Genomic DNA, 23,064 nt, shown 5'->3' with positions numbered 1-23,064 from the left:
TGGTCAGCATAGATAATTTGGGCTGAAGGGTCTGCTCTTATACTACGTTACTCTATGAATCTACAATTTTCCATTCTTTGCAGCATCTTTGTAAAACTCCCCTGCACCCATCCCTTTGAGCACAACCGCATCTTCCCTGTCTTGTTTTTCTTCAGCAGTCCCTTATGATCGAGGGTGAATTGCTTTCGTTTGGTTTCCAAGGTGACTGATGAAGGCAATGTAGTTATTGCAGACCCTTTCACAGATGGGGACAAGCCACATGGCTTGTGAGGCGGAGCATTCTTCCTGCTGTTGTGGTTGAGATTTTGTGAGCTCTCAGTGCATGGGCCATGTTTTCAATAGCATTCCAATTGGCCCTTCTCCATGACAGGCCAGGGATTTCTCAGGAATGTCTGATGTCTGAGATTGAGAACCTAAGATAGAATGTTACAATTTTCAATTGTTCTTACTCGTGTAAATATTTTGTATATATTGCTATTTTTATAAACAAACTTACCTCCAGAAGTGTGTGTTTCCTATTTACTTTACTTTACTTTATTGTCGCCAGACAACTGATACTAGAGCATACAATCATCACAGCGATATTTGATTCTGCATTTCATGCTCCCTGGAGTACAAATCAATTGTAAATAGTAAAAATTTAAATTATAAATCATAAATAGAAAATAGAAAAGGGAAAGTAAGGTAGTGCAAAAAACAGAGAGGTAGGTCCGGATATTTGGAGAGTACGGCCCAGATTCGGGTCAGGATCTGTTCAGCAGTCTTATCACAGTTGGAAAGAAGCTGTTCCCAATCTGGCCGTACGAGTCTTCAAGCTCCTGAGCCTTCTCCTGGAGGGCAGAGGGACGAAAAGTGTGTTGGTTGGGTGGGTTGTGTCCTTGATTATCCTGGCAGCACTGCTCCGACAGCGTGCGGTGTAAAGTGAGTCCAAGGACAGAAGATTGGTTTGTGTGATGTGCTGGGCCGTGTTCACGATCTTCTGCAGCTTCTTCTGGTCTTGGACAGGACAACTTCCATACCAGGTTGTGATGTACCCTAGAAGAATGCTTTCTACGGTGCACTCCCTGCCTTTTGTCGATACCTAGAGCCTCTGGTGGCTGATTGAGCACCTAGTGTAGAACTATGTGAGTAGATTTTCTCATAAAGGGTGTAGCGACCAGCAACATGAGATAAGACAAGCACTACACAGGTGTTACAAAATGCAGTGCTTGCTTCAATTCAAATTAGCAAGGATTGTGCTGGACAGCCTGCAAGAGTCACCACACTTCTGGCAGTAAAATAGTATGCCCACGGTCATTAATCCTAACCGTATGTCTATAGACTGCACCTCACCGAATACAATTGTATTTAGTATGTATGTTCTTCTCTTGTTGCATTTCTTCAGATGGCTCCATGGCAGAATGAACCTTGTTTGCACCTCTCCAGGTGCGTTACCTCTCACTTCTCTGAACTAAATTCCATTTGCGTTTCTTCTGCCCAATCAGCGGAATATCTTCCTCAGCTTAACCTTTCTTTCTCACAAGGAATATTTGTATCCACTACAAACTTTAATCATGCCTTCTGCATCTACATCTATATAAAGCCAAGGGATTGACTAGAGAGCCCAGTGGAACTTCTACTGACCATGGAACTTCCTGACAATGTCATCTATTCTGCTTTGCAATCTGTCAAAGAACCAATCTTGCAAACGTTTTGCCATACACTCTTCTTCTATGGGCTTTTTCTATATGAACCAGCCATCTATGCAGCTCCTTATCAGATCCTTGGGTAACTGTTCTCCACACCTCCAGCAACACTCCTGTTCTCAGAGCATTGCAAAATTGTAGTCAGTGCTTCTGCGATTTATTCCTTGGTTTCTTTTAACAAGTTTGGATATATTTCATCCAGGCCTGACATTTTATCAGTTTTTAAATAAGATAACCCCCTTGATGCCACCTTCAACTCATCGAATATTTCACTTGCTTTCATCGTTACTGAAACATCAGCATCAATCTCTTCATTTCCAAAGCTGTACCCATGAAACATTTCTGGATTTTCTTTGGTATTACTTGTCAATATTTTTTCATACACTCTCTTTACTTTCCTAATCTCCCTCTTAATTTCTGTCCTACACTTTATAAGGTCTACTAGATTTTCTGCTGTCCTAGACCTTCACCGACTCACTTGTTTGTTATGTGCCGTGCCGTATGATGTGGGCGATCATGGTCTTATCCATGAGCATGATTATTCTTGGCAAATTTTTCTACTGAAGTGGTTTGCCATTGCCTTCTTCTGGGCAATATCTTTTCAAAACCCCCAGCCATTGTTAATACTTTTCAGAGATTGCCGGCCTGGCGTCAGTGGTCGCATAACCAGGACTTGTAATATGCACCGGCTGCTCATTCGACCATCCACCATCTGCTGCCATGGCTTCACGCGACTCTGATCGAGCAGCTAAACAGGTGCTACACCTTGCCGAAAGATGATCTGCAGGCTTGTGGAGGGAAGGAGCGCCTTACACCTCCTTTGGTAAAGACGTATCACCACCCTGCCACCCACTTCAGTGAAAATCTTTCCTTTTATTTGCCCTGTTCTAAGGGAATCATCCATAATGGAAACGAGCAAGATTTTTTTGTCTGTCTGTGGGCTGCAAATATTCCTTAACAGAGAGATCAAATTGTGACTAAGGGAAGATCAGGGTTTATGGGAACTGGCAAGAAAATGGAGTTGAGGCTTGGATGGCTTATGAAAGGCCCAGAAAGTTCCATGATCTCCCTGAACTGTTGGCAGTTCCTTTGAGAGAATGCATTAACAGGGAAAGTATAAAGCTCAGTCAAATTGAATGGAGACATGGAGACACGGAGGCAATAAACAGTGATTTAAAAGAAAAATTTCTTTTCCTGCTTCTTCTCATCAGCCATTACTAGTAAATCTGATATGTACATGAGGATTTATTTGGGTTGTGAGAGAGCCCATTGTGGAAGCCAGCAATGCAGACTTTATACAATATAAAAGTTTTACAAGCTCATATCTGCTGTATTGTGTAAAATGCTCTTTATGACAAAGCGACCCTACATCAATTAGGGGAATTACATGTAAAACATTTTGCACAACTCCGAGAGATTATCTTAAAACACTGTAAAACAAGAATAAGAATGACACAGGAAGCGATAGCATATTAAGCTGAGGAAAGCAGAGTTCAGGAATTATTACTATCCTATTAAAACACTAAGAAGCTAAGGGGCAATGGGATTTAGTAACTTCTTTTATGTCTGCTTTGAAAGGGAAAATGTAACTGGAGACCCTGTGATTTCTGTCCTGGAGGCCGATGTTAGGCTGTCGTTAAGGAGGGTGAACCCTCATAAGGTGGCAGGCACCATTGGAGTACCTAGTAAGGCTCAGAAAAACTGTGCCATGAACTGGTGGGAGTATTCAAGGACATTTTCAACCTCTCACTGCTACAGTCAGAAGTTCCTACCTGCTTCAAAAAGGCAACAATTATACCAATGCCTAAGGAGAGCAGAGTAAGCTGCCTTAGCAGTAGCTGGGATGTGGACTACAGATTACATTGGGAAACAGAAAAGGCGTGTCAAAAGGGCAATGTTATGATAGTCGTGGGAGATATTAACATCCAGGTAGATTGGGAAATCAGGTTGGTAATGGATCTCAAGAGACTGAGTTTGTTGAATGTTGATGAGATGACTCTTTAGAACAGTTTGTCATTGAGCCTAAGAGGGGATCAGCCGTACTGGATTGGGTGTTATGTAATGAGCTGAAGGTGATTAGGGAGCTTAAGATAAAGGAACCCTGAGGATGCAGAGATCACAATGTGATTGAGTTCAACTTGAAATTTGATAGGGAGAAAGTAAAGTATGATATAACAGTATTTCAGTGGAGTAAGGGAAACTACAGTGTTATGAGAGAGGAGTTGGCCAAAGTAAATTAGAAGGAGATGCTGGCAGGGGTGACAGCAGAGCAGCAATGGCTTTGAGTTTCAGGGAAAATGAGGAAAGTGTAGGATAGATTTAAGACACTAGCAATGTGTCAGGTGTTGAAGGAGATGAGGGAAGAGAAGTAAGTGCAGTTACTGTTACAAGGGAGGAGGTGCTCAAAAATCTGAAAGACCTAAAGATGCATAAGTCACTTGTACCAGAAGAACTGCACCCTAGGGTATTGAAGGAGGTAATGATAGAGATTGTGGAAGCATTAGTAATGATCTTTCAAGAATCATTGGACTCTGGTATGATGCCAGAGGACTGGAAAATTGCAAATGTCATTCCACGCTTTAAGAAAGGAGGGAAGCAGCAGAAAGAAATTATAGACCTATTAGTCTGACCTCAGTGGTTGGGAAGATGTTGGAGTCAATTGTTAAGGATGAGGACATGGAGTACTTGATGACACAGGCAAGATAGGACAACTTCCACATGGCTTCCTTAAGGGCAAATCTTGCCTGGTGAACCTGTTGGAATTTTTTGATGAGATTACAAGTAGGATAAATAAAAGGGATGCTGGGGATGTTGTATATTTGGATTTTCCGAAGGTCTTTTACAAGGTGCCACACATGAGGCTGCTTGCCAAGTTAAGAACCCATGGTATTAATGGAAAGTTACTGGCATGGTTAGAGCATTGGCTGATTGGTAGGAAGCAGTGAGTGGAAATAAAAGGAATCTTTTCTGGTTGGCTGCCAGTGACTAGTGGTGTTCCACAGGGATTGGTGTTGGGACTACTTCTTTTTATGCTGTGCATCAATGATTTAGATGGTGAAATAGATGGCTTTGTTGTCAAGATGATATGAAGATTGGTGGAGAGGCAGGTAGTGTTGAGGGAATAGGATGGCTGCAGAAGGAATTCGATAGATTAGGAGAATGGGCAAGAGACTGGAAAATGAAATACAATATTGGAAAATGCATGGTCATGCACTTTGATAGAAGAAATAAATGTGCAGACTATTTTCTAAACAGGAAGAAACCCCAGAAATCTGAGATTTTACTTTAAAGTTTGTAGTTTAATTTATCGAAATTACTTTTTTAAGCCTTCTTTGAGTGATCCAATTTTTTTACTTTGGAAAAATAAAGGTATTAATTCTTTTTTGGATTTATTTAAAGAAGATATATTGATGTCTTTTGAACAATTAATTGATAAATATTTCCTTTCATACTCACACTTTCTGCAATACCTTCAAGTTAGACATTTTTTACAAAAATATCTAAGTAATTTTCCTTACTTATTGGAGGCTGACCTGTTAGATAGTATTATGAGTATGAATCCTTTGATTAAGGGTTCTATTGGAAGAATTTATAATTTATTATCACAATGGGATAAGCGTCCTTTATCTAAGACTAAACAGGATTGGGAAAAGGAACTTAATTTGACTCTTATGATGGAGGATTGGATGTGGATTATGAAGTTGGTTAACACTTCTTCAATTTATGCTAGCCATTCATTGATTCAATTTAAAATTGTACATCGTTATCATTTGACGAAGGAGAGACTTTCTAAAATCTTTTCTAATGTTGATAGTCATTGTGATAGATGTAAAACTGAGATAGCTACACTGACACATATGTTTTGGTCTTGTTCTATATTGGAACAGTTCTGGAAGTCGGTTTTTTCAACAATTTCTAAAGCACTTAAAATTAATCTACAACCTAGTAAATTAACTGTGCTTTTTGGAATAATTCTTCAAAATATTCATGGTATTTCTGTGTCTGACCAACATGTTATTGCACTTGTTACACTGATGGCTAGGAGAGCCATTTTGTTGAAGTGGAAGGAAACATCAGCTCCCACTTTGTCACAATGGTTCTCTCAACTGATGCTATGTCTTAGTTTGGAGAAAATTAGAAGTCGAACCTTTGAACCTTTATTTGATTTTGAGAAAAGATGGGGCTCATTTGCTCGTTATTATCATTTGAGCTAATTGATATAATTTTTCCACGATCTAATTGTAAATTTTTTAGTATATTTTCTTTTCTTGCTGGCGGTTTGGTGTTTATTTTTAGAAGCTTTTTGTATGACGCATGACTCCAGGGTTGTACACCTAATGGGTTCTTTTTTTCTTCTCACTTTTCTGCTTAGTAGGTTTTTTTTGTTATCACAATTTTTTTTCAATCTTTAAGATAATGTCATTTTTGAGACATTGTAAGTGTTGTTACTTCAATGTACTCATGTTATTTTTTTCTGTATAATATAACAATAAAAGATTTGAAAAGAAAGAAATACAATGTTGGACAGTACATGGTCATGCACTTTGATAGAAGAAATAAATGTGCAGACTATTTTCTAAATGGGAAGAAATCCCAAAAATCTGAGATGCAAAGGGTCTTGGGAATCTTTGTGTGAATACCCTAAAGGTTAACTTGCAGGTTGAATTGAGAAAGGAAAAAGCAATGTTAGCATTCATTTCAAGAGGTCTAGAATATATGAGCAGGTATGTGATGCCAAGGTTTTATAAGGCACTGGTGAGGCCTCACCTTGAGTATTGGGAACAGTTTTGGCTCCTCATCTAAGAAAAGATGTGCTGCCACTGGAGAGGTTCAGAGGAGGTTCACAAGGATGATTCCAGGAATGAAAGGGTTATCATATGAGGAACTGATGGCTCTTGGCCTGTACTCACTGGAACTTAGAAGGATGAGGAGGGATCTCATTGAAACCTTTTGAGTGTTGAAAGGTCTAGACAAGGTAGGTGTCAGAAAGGATGTTTCCCATGGTGGGAGTCTTGGACAGGAAGGAACAGCATCAGGATAGAGGGGTGTCTATTTAAAACATAGATGCAGAGTAACTTCTTTAGTCGGAGGGTGCTGAATTTGTGGAATTTTCTGCCTCAGGCAGTTGTGGAGGCCAGGTTGTTGGCTGCATTTAAGACAGAGAATGATAGGTCCTGGGTTGGCCATGGTACCAAAGGTTACGGGGAGAAGGCCGGGTGGTGCGGCTGAAGAAGGGAGAAAAAGATCAGCCATGACTGAATGGCAGAGCAGATTCGATCAACCAAATGGCCTAATTCTGCTCCTATGTCTTATGGCTCCTATGACTATCACCCAGTAGCATTCACATTTATGGTGATGAAATGCTTTGAGAGGTTGGTCATGGCTAGAATGAACTCCTGCCTCAGCAAGGACCTGGACCCACTGCAATTTGCCTATCATCACGATAGGTCTACAGCAGGCACAATCTCAATGGCTCTTCATGTGTACTTAGATCACCTGATCTAAGAACACATGAATACAAACAACTATGTCAGGATGCTATTCATTGACTACAGCTTAGCTTCTAATACCATCATTCCCACAATCCTGATCAATAAGCTACAGCACCTGGGCCTCTGTTCCTCCCTCTGCAATTGGATCCTCAGCTTCCTAACCAGAAGACCACACTCTGTGTGGATTGGTGATAATATCTCATCCTCACTGATGAGCAACACTGGCGCACCTCAGGGGTGTATGCTTAGCCCACTGCTCTGCTCTCCCTATATCCACGACTGTGTGGCTAGACATATATCAAATACCATCTATAAATCCTCATAGAGGGATCAGAAGTGGAGAGAGTGAGCAATTTCAAGTTCCTGGGAGTCAAGAGGATCTCTGAGGATCTAACCTGGTCCCAACATATAGATGCAGTTCTAAAGAAGGCAAGACAGTGGCTATATTTCATTAGGAGTTTGGAGAGATTTGGTTTGTCAACTAAAACACTCAGGAAGGCAACATTCAATGTTAAGGACCCCTATCACCCAGGATATGACCTCTTCACACTGTTACCTTCAGGAAGCAGGTACAGAAGCCTGAAGCACACACTCAGTGATTCAGGAACAGCTTCTTCCCCTCTGCCATCTGATTTCTAAATTGACATTGAACCCATGAACACTACCTCACTTTTTTATATATATTATTTCTGCTTTTGCACTATTTTTTAATCTATCCAATAAACATACTGTGTGTATATATACTGTATAAATACACACACTTTCTGTAATTGACTTCCTTATTTTTTATATTCTTTTCCTTTCTATATGATCATGTATTGCATTGAACTGCTGCTGCTAAGTTAACAAATTTCACCACCCATTCCAGTGATAATAAACCTGATTCTGATTCTGATTCTTTGGAAAGATATAAATTTTGTAACGGGTTTATATCTACACTCTGTGGACACATTATTAGGTACACCTTAGGAATCCGGTGGGGTTTTCTGCATCTGTAGCCTATCCATTTCAAGGTTTCATATGTTGTGCATTCAGAGATGCGTTCTGCACATTACTGTTGTAACACTCACAACAAGCTGGAGGAACTCAGCAGGTCGGGCAGCATCCATGGAAACGATCAGTCAACGTCTCAGGCCGGAACCCTTCGTCAGGTCTGAAGAGGGAAGGGGCAGAAGCCCTATAAAGAAGGTGGGGGGAGGCCTTCCTGTCAGTTTAAACCAGTCTGACCGGACAGTCACTCACTGAATTTTTTTTTGCTTTTTGCACCATTCTCTGTAACTCTAGAGACTGTTGTGCGTGAAAATGCCAGGGGATCAGCAGTTTCTATGATACTCAAAACACCCAATCTGGCATCAACAATCATTCCATGGTCAAAGTCATTTAGATCACAGTTTTGCCCATTCTAATATTTGGTCTGAACAACAGCTGAGCCTCTTGACAATGTCTGCATGCTTTTATGAGTTGCCGCCACATGATTGGTTAATTACATCTTTGCATTAAGGAGCAGATGTACAGGTGTGCCTAATAAAGTGACCACTGAGTGTATATAATGTGTGCTAGCACTTTGTAGCCAGCCAAGCATTTCTGCATTATGGCCACTTTGAAAGAAAACATGGCTGTTGGTTTTCACAAGACACTGACCAGGTATCATTTTAGTAATGTTGGTGGAAGCATTAATACTTGAAAATGATATTACCTCAGTTCTAATGTGTGTCAGCTTTCACTCTTGCACTCATCTGTCTGGGAAATGGTCTGATTTTGGTGTAAGTGTGGTTTGCATGGTTGACTTGGCGATAGCAGGTTGCGCTATAGTCAAAAGTAAATAAGACTCAATTTCTCGCCAATTAAAGCGTGGAGCAAGTTTGAAATCAAGGAGAATGAGAGTGGAAGGTGAACAGGTGTTGAGCGCTATTTGCTTGCATTTAACTGGTCTCCCTCTCACTCTCACTCGCTCCTGCTGGAGGAAGGTGCCGGGGTCTAGGGGGAGGTTTGATCGGTGCGGTTTGTGGATTGGACTCATTTTTAGAGGACGCTTCAGTTCATGTTACCTATGTTTCTGGTTTCTAATTACTCCTTTTTAGTTTGCACCATTTTGATCAGGGCAAACTGGCTGTCCAGCCTGTAGTCACCAAACGACGCATCACTAAATTGAACTAAACTGAACATTCCTAGACTGTTTTAAAGCTCTACGGTTTGAAGTTTCTGTGTGTTGTTCATTCTTTTTTGCCGTTAGCACAATTTGTTCTTATTTTTCTTTTACGGGTTGAGTGTTTGATGTTTTCTTTGAACGGGTTCCACAGTGTTTCTTTGTTTCGTGGCTGTCTGTGGGAAGACGTATCTCAGGGTTGTATACTGCATACATATTTGATAATCAGTGTACTTTGAGGTCAAGCTTATTGTCAGTGTTCAAGTATTTGTATATACACATGGAAGTATCACAGTTACATAGCATCAGATACACAGCATTCACAAGAAAATGTGACATAAATTACACAAGAAAGAACACAATTAGAACAAAAAGAAAACAAAGTCAATTATTGTTGAAAGTAGTCAAAATGCTCATAGTGTTGGTACACTGAGTTAGTGATTAGAGCTGTGCAGGTTGGTTCAAGAACTAAATCTTTGAAGGGAAATAGCTGTTCCTGAACCTGGTAGTGGGGGGCTTCAGGCCTGTGTACCTTCTGCCCGAAGGATCATGCCCAGGAAGATGGCATGATCCAGAGGATGGGAATCTTTGATGATAGATGTTTCCTTTTTGAGGCGGTGCTTCATGTAGATACCTCTGATGTGGGGAGGGATGAGCCAGTGACTTATTGGGCGGAGTACACTACTCTCTACAGCTCCTTACGTTCCTGCATTCCTGCGAATGCCATCACCAGGATTCAGGTTATTGAAAGGAATGTCCATGAGTTCTTATATCTTACAAAAAAAGTTTAAAAAAAAAGAGCCCCCAGCTTATCCCTTAGATCTGACTCCCTGGTGATGTTTGCTAGGTTACAATTTCCTTTGCAATATTCTACACATCCCTGTCACTGATGACATACTGTCTAGTTCCCTGTGACCAATGAAGTAACCCAGGTCTATAAAAACAGTGAGATAACTTTGATGTTAAAAATGAACATTACAGTCAGCTGGGTTAAGCTCAGAGGGAGAGAACATCAAAAGCAACACAACATGATATATCTCCACTCCAGAGTCTGGCAGTCAGGCTGACAGTACTTTTATCTCAAGTCCAGGGCAGGCAATCCTCCTCATTATCATTATGGGAAATTGATTTCCAGAGAAAAGATCCAATAATGTACCAGATATTAGTCAGGTGTGCGGCATATGCGTTTTGTTATTAAAAAGCAGCTATTTCACTAGAATAGTAACTAACGGGCGTGAATTCAAATCCTATCAGAGCTAGAAATTTAAAAATTGAGCAGTTAAATAAATGTAAAATGAAAATCTAGGATCAATAATTTGATTCTGAAGTAAAGAAATAATCATAAAAATTCACTTGATCCACCAAGCTTCTTAAGAGGAGGGAAGTATTCTTTCCTTCTGATGTGCCCTGTATCTGATTTCAGACTCAAGTAAGGCAAACAATAGATAATGCCTCCTAAAGTGAATATTTACTTCAATGGCGATTAATGGTGTGCAGTACATAGAACACATACAGAACAATACAACGCAGGAACAAGTCATTCAAGTCACAGTGTCTGTGTCAAACATGAAGCCAATTTAAACTGAATCTCATCTGTCTGCATCTGATCCATACTCCAACGTTCCCTGCATTTTCATGTGTCTATCTAAAAACCTCAAACACCATTACCATATCTGCTTGTCACAACAGTATCCCATTCTGTGTAAAAAGAAAACACTTGCCCTGTCATATCATCTAAGACCAAGAAAGTAGAACATGTCACTCCAGTTCTCAGATCCCTACACTGGCTTCCCGTCCATCAGAGGACTGACTTTAAAATATTACTGCTGGCTTATAAAGCACCGAATGGTCCAGGACCAAAATGCATCTCCGATCTCTTGCTGCATTATGAACGTTCCCGACCTCTCAGATCGTCTGGGGTGGGTCTGCTTACCGACCCCAGGGTCAACACTAAATGTGGTGAAGTAGCTTTTAGTTACCATACTCCATATATCTGGAATAACCTTCCGGAGGATCTAAAGTCTACTCCAACTTTAAACTCTTTTAAATTGAGGCTTAAAACTGTTCTTTTTGCTGTAGCTTTTAATTAGAATCTCCCGCACTGTAACGCCTGTTCCTTTATTTTTGTGTGTGATTTTATTCTCTTTATATTGCCTGAAATTTGATGTTTGATTTTTATATTTTGTTTTATGTAAAGCCCTTTGAACTGCCTTGTGTTTGAAAAGTGTTGTACAAATAAACTTGCCTTGCCTTGCCTAAACTTTCCCACTCTCACCTTAAATACATTAGTATTTGAAGATGCTGGCCTTCGCAGAATATGTGATAAATAAGTGGAAGCAAGCCATCCTCCATCAGAAGGGACTGCCTAGAGAAAAGATAAATAAAATATGCTTTAAATTATTTACAGGGCTGACTTAAAAGAATTTCTATCCCTCAAGAAAAGGTATTCTTTAGAAACCTGGAATAATTTTCCATTCATACACACGGGACGCACACTTCTCCCCTTTATCGCCTCCAGACACATGCAAAGCTTCTCTGTTATATGCAAAAGATTGGTTATATCTGGCCTGGGTATATGCATTGGGTGTGAGAGTGCTTCCATCTAAACAAAACTATTATCTGCCTTGAATAAACAATTCTATCAGGCTCCAAACAGTGAATGATTTTTTTAAAAATCACAGATGCTGGAAATCTGAAATGAAAGCAGAAAATGCTGGAGACACTCAGCAGGCCAGGTAGCATCTGAACAAAGAGAACCAAATTTATCAGTTCATGTCAAGATCCTTTTTCAGAACTGACAAAGATTCTCAGACCTGACTGTCCAATTTTCTCCTTAAGCGCTGCTGAGTTCCTCCAGTGCTTTGTGTGTTGTTCCTGAAACATTATTGATTCTTTTTCTACAAATGTTACCTGACCTGATGAGTGCTTCCTCTCCTTGGGGTATCCATTCCCCAGCGGTTGTGTTTCCCTGCATAAGATGGCTGAAATGTCTGAGAGATTTGAATATGTTTATGAGGGTTAATATTATTTAAAGGCACTGTTATTGTAAATCCACCATATTAAATGCTGCATTGCCCATCAAACAGAATCGTTAAAGATAACAATAAATCGCTTAACACTGCTCTTTTCATACAGTTTACATCGAAAATGCTCACATAAAACTCAATGCAGACATCCCGTAATCTTTGACAAAGAGTTGGAGCAGGATGGAGCTTTACTGGTGCAGAGAAGATAAGACTCATTAAAGCAAAGTTGAGAGGATAAAAGAAAATGCACATATTAACCCACTGATCCCATAACATTTGTGACGAGGACTAGGCAAGAACGGTAAGGACCCAAGTGCCGGAGTATCCGAGACTAGACTCGAGATGTGATTTTGAGATTGAGATAGGACAGGGTTCTTGACTAGGTGCTAGACGAGAATCCAAACGAGACAGAGATCCAAAGCCACAATCGCAGATGCTTGAGGGCTGAACCTGAGTTCAGGTGCTCTTTAAATATTAAACTACCGGTGCCAAAACTTGGCTGCCAATTGGAGGAGTGGGCCTGAATTTTTAAAGGGGCCACACCAGCTATCCATTCTTCAGAGAAACTGAGCGTCTAAACCCAGGAAGCTGGTGTGGTCGGGTGCATACTGTAACAGCATTACTGCCAGTTATATAGGGCCAGGTTTAAGGCTGTCCTGATATTAGTATATGCTCAAATCATTCAGGGCCCAGTCAAAAATGAAGAGTTAAAAATTTAACAGATTAAGATCATGCTTTTAAAGTTAAAACTTGTAAGGTTATATCTGCACACAGTCAAAAGGCATTTAAACCTATGCAATTAGTGGTCAAGTTCTGCCTTTCATTTCAAAGGGACTATTGTACATGCATTATTAAAAAGTGGTACGAGCTCAGCAGGCTAACTCTCCAGCCTGAGAGCTGGCATCTTCAGAAATTTGGATAGTGTCCAGCTGGTAGGCCGGAAGATGTCACCAGTATTACCAGCCTGAACACAGCTGGGAAATACAGACAAGTCCTGGTACAAATATAACTGCCTCCAGCTTTGAGCAAAATGGGATTCTGATGATAATCATAACACCAGCCATTTCAGTACAAGTGCCAATTTGGCACATTCCAATAGTGTAAATGAAGATAATCGAATGAAGTTGTCTGTTAAAAAGAAAGGTAGCGCACATTATTTGTTTGAACATGTTAGATTTTTAGATTATGAGGGCACTCAGACCTCGTTTATTGTCATTTAGAAATGCATGCATTAAGAAAATGATACAATGTTCCTCCAGAGTGATATCACAGAAACACAGGACAAACCAAGACTAAGACTGACAAGACCACATAATTATAACAAATAGTTACAACAGTGCAAAGCAATACCGTAATTTGATAAAGAACAGACCATGGGCACGGTAAAAAAAAAAGGTCTCAAGTCCCGATAGCCTCATCATCTCACGCAGACAGTAGAAGGGAGAAACTCTCCCTGCCATGAACCTCCAAGCGCCGCAAACTTGCCGATGCATTGGAAGCACCCGACCACAGCCGACCCTGAGTCCGTCCGAAAACTTCGAGCCTCTGACCAGCACCAAGCACCAAGCACCGAGCACCATCTCTGCTGAGCGCTTCGACACCGCCCCGGCCGCCGAGCAACAAGCAAAGCCGAGGACTCGGGGCCTTCCCCTCTGTAGATTCTGGATCACACAGTAGCAGCAGCAGTGAAGCAGGCATTTCAGAAGTTTCACCAGATGTTCCTCCGTGCTCTCACGTCTGTCTCCATCAAATCAGGATTGTGCACGGCACCCTACGTGACAGATAACAGACATCACCACCGGAGTGGCTGCTGCGAGCTGCGTCACGCCGCCATCTTCTCCTCCCATGTTCTGGAGCTTGTAGGGATAAAATCCTAATCCTTCCAGCTAGGCCTCAAGCCGAGGTGTCGCCTGTTTACAGTCACCTGTGGGAAAGGCATCGGAGGTGGAGCATTGCAGTATCAGTGCTTCTCACCCACCTACCCCCCACCACCCCCCCCCGAGTTCACTATATTTTTTTTGTGTGACTGTATGTTACTGATATCTTAAATGTGCTATATGTGCCTTGTGCTGTGTGTGACTGTTGATACTGTGTTTTGCACCTTGGCAAATGCTATTTCATTTGGCTGTATTCATGGATATGGTTGAATGACAATTAAAGTTGAACTTGGACTTGAACTTCCATGCTGTTTGAAATTCATTACTTGCAAATACTGGGCAAAGTGCCTGTCTACCCATTTCACTTTTGATTTGCTCTCAATTATCCAAAGTTCTTCCAATGATTTAAGTCAATAGTTACTGCTGGAATTGCAGTTTTATTACTGTCAGTAAACCCTTAAATTGATGCGATAAACTTATTTGTAATACAAAGCAGTGCAGAAAGCTAATGTAGCAGCAGCTGGCAAAGAGTGATAGATCTGTTTAGCTTTCCATTGCATTAGTCAACAACCACCATGAGTGCTTTTTGAATTTTCAGCAAAATTTAAAATTGTGGAAAAGACACATGCACAAACAGAAAATAAAGCATATCGCTCAGGTCACACGGTACACACAAGGTTTGCATTTATCTAGTGTAAGCACAAAGGTGCATCGGCAAAGTTGTTACCTCATAATTCCAATGACTGGGTTCAGACCTGATGTCCAACTACCAATGTAGAATTTGCAAGTTCTTCTTTGACTGCATGGGCTTCTTCTGGTTTCTCCCACATCGCAAGGGTGTGTTTGTAAGTTATATTATTCCTAGCCTGCAATCTGTGAGCGGTAGAATCTGGTGGAAACCAATGGGAACATGAGAACAAAATGCCATTGGAGTAAGTTGGTGCTTGATAATCAGAACAGGATCAATGGAGTGGCTCCATGTGGTACACTCGGTGGCCACTTGGTTGGGCCCCTCCTGTACCTAATAAAGTGGCCACTGAGTGTTTGTCCGTGGTCTTCTGCTGCGGTAGCCCGTCCACTTCAAGGTTTGACGTGTTGCACATTCAGAGGTGCTCGTCTGCACACTGCTGTTGCAACGCATGGTTACGTGAGTTACTGTAGCCTTCCTGTCAGCTTGAACATCCCATCCACATCCTCCATCTGCACGGGTGCACCACAAGGCTGTGTGCTTAGCCCCCTGCTCTACTCGCTTTACACAGTACGTATGACTGTGAGGCTAAGCACAGCTCCAATGCCACGTTTCAGTTTACTGACGACTCCACTGTCGTTGGCTAAAGGTGGAGACGAATCAGCGTACAGGAGGGAGGCTGAAAGTCTGGCTGAGTGGTGCCACAACCAGACCCTCTCACTCAGTGTCAGCAAGATGAAATAGCTGATTATTGACTTCAGGAGGAGGAATCCAGAGGTCCATGAGCCAGTCCACATCAGGGATCAGAGCTGGAGAGGGTCAGCAACTTTAAATTTCTTGTTATTATCACTTCAGAGGATCAGTCCAGCTTGTAAATGCCATTGCAAAGAAAGCACAGCAACCTCCTCTTCTGTAGAAGTTTGTGAAGAATCAGCATGATATCTAAAACTTTGACAAACTTCTACAGGTGTGTGGTGGAGAGCATATTGATGGTTGCCTCACAGCCTGGTATGGAAACACAAATTCCCATGAATGGAAAATCCTACCAAAAGTAACGGATATGACCCAGTCCTTCATGGGTGAAACTCTCCCCACCATTGAACATATCAAGCTGGAGCGCTATCACAGGGAAGCAGCATCCATCATCAAGGACCACCACCACCATGGCCATGCTCTCTTCTCACTGCTGCCATCAGGAAGAAGGTTCAGAAACCTCAGGATCCACACCACCAAGTTCAGGAACACTTATTACCCTTCAGCCATCAGGCTCTTGAACCAGAGGGGATAACTTCACTTGCCCCATCACTGTATAGTTCCCACAACCTACGGACTCACTTTCAAGGACTCTTCATCTCATGCTCTCAATATTTATTCATTGGTTTGTTTATTTATTTATTTGTATTTGTGCAATTTGTTGCCATTTGCACATTGGTTATTAGTCTATCCTGTTTCACTGATTCCGTTGTGTTTCTTGTACTCACTGTGAGTGCCCACAAGAAAATGAATCTTAAGGTTGTACATGGTGACATATATGAACTTTGATAATAAATTGATTTTGAATTATGAACTTTGAACTAATCTGGCTATTCTCCTCTTATCTCGCACATTAACAAGGCATCTTCGCCCACTGAAATGCTACTCAAGAATGTGTGTTTTTTTTTGTTTTTCACACCATTCTCTATAAACACTAGAGGCTATTATCTGTGAAAATCCAAGGAGATCAGCAGTTTCTGAGATACTCAAACCACCCTCTCTGACACCAGCAATCATTCTACGGTCAAGGTCACCGAGATCACATTTCTTTCCCATTCAGATATTTGGTCTGAACAACAATTGAACCTCTTGAACATGTCTTTACCAGTTTTTTTTTGCGGCGACCAGGAACAAGACTGCCTACTCATCAGGAACTAGTTTTAGGATTACGTCTGTATTTTAGCACATTAAATATTTATGTGAACAGAATACAGTAAATGGCCACTGAGTATATATGTTCATGGCCTTCTGCTGCTGTAGTCCTTCCACTTAAAGGTTCAGTGTGTTGTGCTTTCAGAGATGCTCTTCTGCATTCCACTGCAGTAATGTATGGTTATTTGAGCTACTGTCACCTTCCTGTTAGCTTGAACCAGTCTGGCCATTCTCTTCTGACCTCTCTCATTAACAAGGCATTTTTTCCCCACATAACTGCTGCTCACTGGATTTTTTTTGTTTTTTGCACCATTCCCTATCAACTCTAGAGATTGTTGTGCGTGACAATTCTAGGGGGTCAGTATTTTCTGAGATACTCAAACCACCCTATCTGGCACCAACAATCATTCCACGGTCAAAGTCACTTAGATCACATTTCTTCCCCATTCTGATGTTTGGTATGAAAACAATTGAACCTCTTGACCACACCTGCATGCTTTTATGCAATGAGTTGCTGCTAATTGATTGGCTGATTAGATATTTGTATTAACAAGCAGGTGTACAGATGTACCTGATAAAGTGGCCATTGAATATATAGCACCATAGCATCATTCTTGACCATAAACAACTAAATATTACAACCAACCAAGTATTTTTGAAGTATTGAAAGTAAACACAACATCGATCTATGTGTTGCAAATTCTCATATGCAAGAATGTTTCAACAACAAGATGCTAATGTTGTTAATTGAAGGATAAACATTGGCTATTATATCTGTAGGTAACTTTACTGCTTGTCAGGAGATTTCTTACAACCGGTGTAGGAGTAATGTGTGATCCAAAAGATGGCTATTCTGAAGGTACAATACTCCATGAAACCACAAAATATAGGAGCAGGATTAGGCCATTCGACCCATCAAGTCTGCTCTGCCATTCAATCATGACTGATTTATTATCCCTCTCAACCCCGTTCTCCTGCCTTCTCCCCATAACCTTTGCCGCCCTGACTAATCAAGAACCTATCAACCTCTGTTTTAAATATACCCAGTAGTGTACTGATATATCAGTCTGGAATCTGATACATAAGTCCCTGGAGTAGGGACTCAAAAAGATGTGAGCTATCAACAAAGCCGTGACTGACTCTCATTCATCATCCCTTGTCACTTGCTACAATTCTACTTATGGAGAAAATACTGCAAAACCTACGCAATTTTTCGAATAATAAGTATAGATTTAAAACATATTTTTTTGTTATTAGGAAGACACACCAGCATGATTGAGATTTGTGGTGCTTGTCCCTGGATGGATTATTGATGTGGTGTGTTGCTAAATCCAATATTAATCTGCATGCTGTAACACTCAGAGGTATCTTTAGGGTTTCGGTGAAATCATAAGGATATCCTTAATGTGATAAGGGCTCAGGTACACTTTCTAGCTAATCCACCCCTCCCCACCCCCCACCCCGGCTTTACACCACCCCTATGACACATCTAACCATTGATTTGAATGAATCCATGAACCTACAAGAATAAGGTTAGTGAGGTGGTTTTACTGCTTTTGTTAATGTCAACACTTCATTAACTTCCATAAATTGAATGCAATTGAGTTTCATTTCCATTTTTCATTAACAATCTTTAAAGTTAATTGAAATATTTTCAGCAGTTTTGCCACTGTATATCTTAGATCTTATGAGAAACTCGGAAATAATGTTAGAGGTCTCCCGACAGCACAAGTACCTTGTGGCCAGGCTGGGTGTTCCATGGGTGAGACTTTAGTTGATGGTACTTGGGCTTTGGTTGCCTCTCATGGACCACTCCATCTTAAGCAATGTTGTGATGTGAACAAAGTCACCATAGAGATACTGAAGCTAATGGATATAGAAGTGTTTTATTCAGCCAAAACAAGCAACAGGCATCATATTGAGACACTCTTGGAAGAAGAGGCCTGTTCGACCCAATATTACATCATATTTTTATATGCTAAAGATCATGACAATTATGTAATAACAATGTATCTTCAATGCTTCCTTTGAATTACATACAAACACCTCCTTCTTCCCACCCACACTTCAGACACCCAAAATGAATGTTAATCTCCACTGTCTCCAGACTGTATTCATGCACATGTAGGCATCTGAGGTCCCATTGTTCTGAACTGTTTTAAACTCAGTCTGCAATCCACTTTCAAATCTGAAGGTTGGTTGCTGGTAAGATTAAGATTTGCTATATACCCTAACTCCAGTATGTTGTTGTTGTTGTTCGTCCATCGTACGTCGATGAGGACCTCGACACCATTATTGATAGTGTCGAGACTGGCGCGTGACTTGGATTAAGTGAGGGAGAGTTGCACAGCGTCAGCCTCACTCTCTCTTCCCAATTCCCATCTGGATCCAGTGGCAAGACAGAGTCGAGACGGCTGGAGATGGGACTAGGCGCAGTGGATGACCAGGATGTCTTCTGTGTCTTGTCCTGCTCTACACGTTCCATGACGCTTGCAGAGACCACCTTCTTGACCGTTGGACCTTCCATTGGTCTCGTCCGCTCAATCTGCCGCAGTCTGTCTGCGCATGCTGGGATAGACAACTCCCTATCTCACCGAGGGTTTGAGACTCATCGGCTACCCTCAGTATACTCCAGTATACGCCCTCACAGGCATCAGGAAGGCTGATGGGACATTGGAAGCCACAGGGCCATGATATGGAAATGCAACCACAATTGTCCTGCAAGAGATGAACAGGGGACAGGAGTTGAGTCCATCTTGTTCTTGCCCGTATCTAGTTGGGCTGGGTTTGTTTTCCCTGGAGCAAGGTAGACTGAGAGCTGCTCTAATAGGGGTCTATAAAATTTGGCGAGACATAGATAGGAATAATTTTTTTCCCATGGGGCACATATAAAATAAGAGGGCATATGCTTAAGACGAGAGAGCGAATATTTAAAGGGAAACAAAGGGTAGAGAGTTGGATTATGTAGAATCTTTGACAGGTAGAGGTGGTGGAAGGAGATACAATAACAACATTTAAGAGGCATTTAGACAGGCTCACATTGGTTGTGAAAAATCTAACAAGCAATTAATTCACCTACAGTTGCTACCTATGACCAACATTTATCTTTCAACTAGTGTCATTAATATCTGCTTGTTATAACATCCCTGCTTATGTGACTAGCTAAGGTACAGGAAGGCTATGGACCTAATGCAGAGACATAGGTAGTGAATGATCAGTATGTATATAGAACATAGAATATAGAACAGTACAACACATTTCAGACTTTTCAACCCACAATATTGTGCTGACATTTTATCCTACTCCAAGATCAATCTAACCTTTCCCTCTTACATAGCCAACAACAGAAATTCTGCAGATGCTGGAAATTCAAGCAACACACATCAAAGTTGCTGGTGAATGCAGCAGGCCAGGCAGCATCTCTAGGAAGAGGTACAGTCGACGTTTCAGGCCGAGATCCTTCGTCAGGACTAACTGAAGGAAGAGTTAGTAAGAGATTTGAAAGTGGGAGGGGGAGGGGGAGATCCAAAATGATAGGAGAAGACAGGAGGGGGAGGGATGGAGCCAAGAGCTGGACAGGTGATTGGCAAAAGGGATATGAGAGGATCATGGGACAGGAGGCCCAGGGAGAAAGACAAGGTGGGGGGGGGGGAACCCAGAGGATAGGCAAGGGGTATAGTCAGAGGGAGAAAAAGGAGAGTGAGAGAAAGAATGTGTGTATAAAAATAAATAACAGATGGGGTACGAGGGGGAGGTGGGGCATTAATGGAAGTTAGAGAAGTCGATGTTCATGCCATCAGGTTGGAGGCTACCCAGACGGAATATAAGGTGTTGTTCCTCCAACCTGAGTGTGGCTTCATCTTTACAGTAGAGGAGGCCGTGGATAGACATGTCAGAATAGGAATGGGATGTGGAATTAAAATGTGTGGCCACTGGGAGATCCTGCTTTCTCTGGCGGACAGAGCATAGGTGTTCAGCAAAGCGGTCTCCCAGTCTGCGTTGGGTCTCGCCAATATATAGAAGGCCACATCGGGAGCACCGGATGCAGTATGTCACCCCAGCCGACTCACAGGTGAAGTGTCACCTCACGTGGAAGGACTGTTTGGGGCCCTGAATGGTGGTAAGGGAGGAAATGTAAGGGCATGTGTAACTCTTGTTCCGGAGGCCTCTTACATAGCCCTCCATTTTTCTTTAATTAATTGATGTGTCTATCTAAGAGTGTCTTACATGTTCCTAATACATCTGTCTCTACCACCGCATTTGGCAGTACATTCCACACACCTACCACTCTCTGTGTTTAAAACGATCCATTCAGAAGTTTTTTAACGGTGGAGTCGAGGCTTCTTTTGAGCCTGGTGATGTGTGATTTCACATTTTTGTATCTTCTGTCCAATGGAAGGTGGGGGAAGAGGAGAGGATGTCAGGGGTGCAATTATGTCGGTTGCTTTTCCAAGGCAGAGTGTAGGTGGAGTCCATGGAAGGAATGATGGTTTTCATGGTGGACTGAGCTGTGTCCACAACTCTCTGAACTTTATTGTGGTCTTGGGCATAGCAGTTGCCATACCAACTCTTGTGGTAACTGCTCTAATAGAAGTCTATAAGATTTGGAGAGATATAGATAGAAAGAATCTTCTTCCCGTGGTGGGCACATATAAAATAAGAGGGCGTATGTTTAAGATGAGAGAGTGAATATTTAAAGGGAAACAAAGGGTAGAGAGTTGGATTGTGTAGAATGTTTGACCAGTAGAGGCGCTAGAGGGAGATAGAGTAGCAACATTTAAGAGGTATTTAGACAGGCTCACATTGATTGTGAAAAATCTGACAAACAATAAATTCACCTATAGATGCTACTTATGACCAGCATTTACCCTTCAGTTAGTATCATTAATATCTGGTTGTGAGTCTAGCCAAAGTACAGAAGGCTATGGGCCTCTGATGATTCCAGCGAGGCTGCTTTCGATGGTGCATCTATAAAGACTGCAGAGGGTCAATGGGGACGTGCTGAATTTCTTTAGCCTTCCAGCATCCATGCCAGACACTGACGCTTATTGGATAATGAAGGGCATCACACCTGCTTTTTCTCAATGGGCCCTGATGTAGGCAGGTTTTCTCATTTCCACTACAAACTTGATAATGATGTTTCTTTATCCATTCATGAGACCATTTATTTCCAATCCCCAACCTCTCTTGAACGGAATTGTTTTCTCAATCTTTCCAAAAGACCATATGATAGCCTGGCCCAGAAAGTTAGATCCCATGGGAGCCAGGGCAAGGATTGACTTGACTGCCAAGGACAGGGGCTGATGGTGGAGGATTGTTATTCAGGCTGAATGCTTGTGACCAAATTTGAGCCACAGGGATCAGTGCTGGGTCCACATTTTTTTGCTATTTATATTAATGATTTGGATGAGTATGTAGGTGTCATAAGAAGTAAGTTTTTGTATATCACCAAAAGTGGCAGTATAGTTGACAGTAGAACATAAGATCCTGTTTATGGATACTGTTCTTTAGATTTGCAAGGTATCCCTGCAGGAAAAGTAATCTCAGGGTTGTATGTGGTGACATGTGTGCACTCTGAAAATAAATTTTACTTTGAACTTTGAACATAGAAAATTATCTAAGATTACAATAGGATCTTGATCAAATGGGCCAGTGGGACATGGAATGGCATTTGGAGTTTAATTTACATCATTGTGAAGTGTTCCTTTTTGTTAAGGCAAACCAAGACAGGACTTTCATTGTAAGTGGTAAATCTCTGAGTCATGTTGTAGAACAGAGAGATCTAAGGGTACAGGTATATAGTTCCTTGAAACATGATGACATGGGTCAACAGTATGTTGAAGAGGGCATTTGGCATGCATGCCTCAAAGTTCAGGATACTGAGAACAGGAGTTGGGATGTCAGGTGGCAGTTGCATACGCCTCTAATTGTGCTACTATGGGAAGAATATAATTAACAGCAAAAAAATATGAATGTTAACAGGACTGGAGGGGTTGAATTGTAAGGAGAGGCTGGATCGGTTGGAACTCTTTTCCTTGGAACATTAGAAGTTGAGGGGTGATTTTGCAGAGGTTTATAAAATCATGGGGAACATAGATAAGGTGAATAGCCACAGGGTAAGGGAGTCCAAAACTAGGTCATAGATTTAAAGTGAGAGTGGAAAGATTTAAAAGGGACCTGAGGGACAACTTTGTCACACAGAGGGACAAGCTGCCGGAGGAAGATGTATACCATTTAAAAGGCAT

At 41.5% G+C, this 23,064-nt stretch overlaps 1 protein-coding gene and 1 long non-coding RNA gene across 3 annotated transcripts in view; one reads left to right on the top strand and one right to left on the bottom strand.

The window, feature by feature from the left end:
- Nucleotides 1-11,688, bottom strand: part of LOC134345193 (uncharacterized) — a 54,655-nt gene extending 42,967 nt beyond the window's left edge. The window contains exon 1 of the long non-coding RNA XR_010017632.1: nucleotides 11,599-11,688. This is a non-coding gene — a long non-coding RNA (uncharacterized LOC134345193). The remainder of the gene's footprint in view (nucleotides 1-11,598) is intronic.
- dner (delta/notch-like EGF repeat containing) overlaps nucleotides 1-23,064 on the top strand; it is a 329,950-nt gene that overhangs the window by 201,201 nt on the left and 105,685 nt on the right. The gene's annotated exons all lie outside the window — the stretch shown is intronic.

The sequence above is a fragment of the Mobula hypostoma genome, chromosome 4, assembly GCF_963921235.1.
Source record: "Mobula hypostoma chromosome 4, sMobHyp1.1, whole genome shotgun sequence".
NCBI lineage: Eukaryota > Metazoa > Chordata > Chondrichthyes > Myliobatiformes > Myliobatidae > Mobula > Mobula hypostoma.
This window is presented reverse-complemented; position numbering and strand designations above follow the sequence as displayed.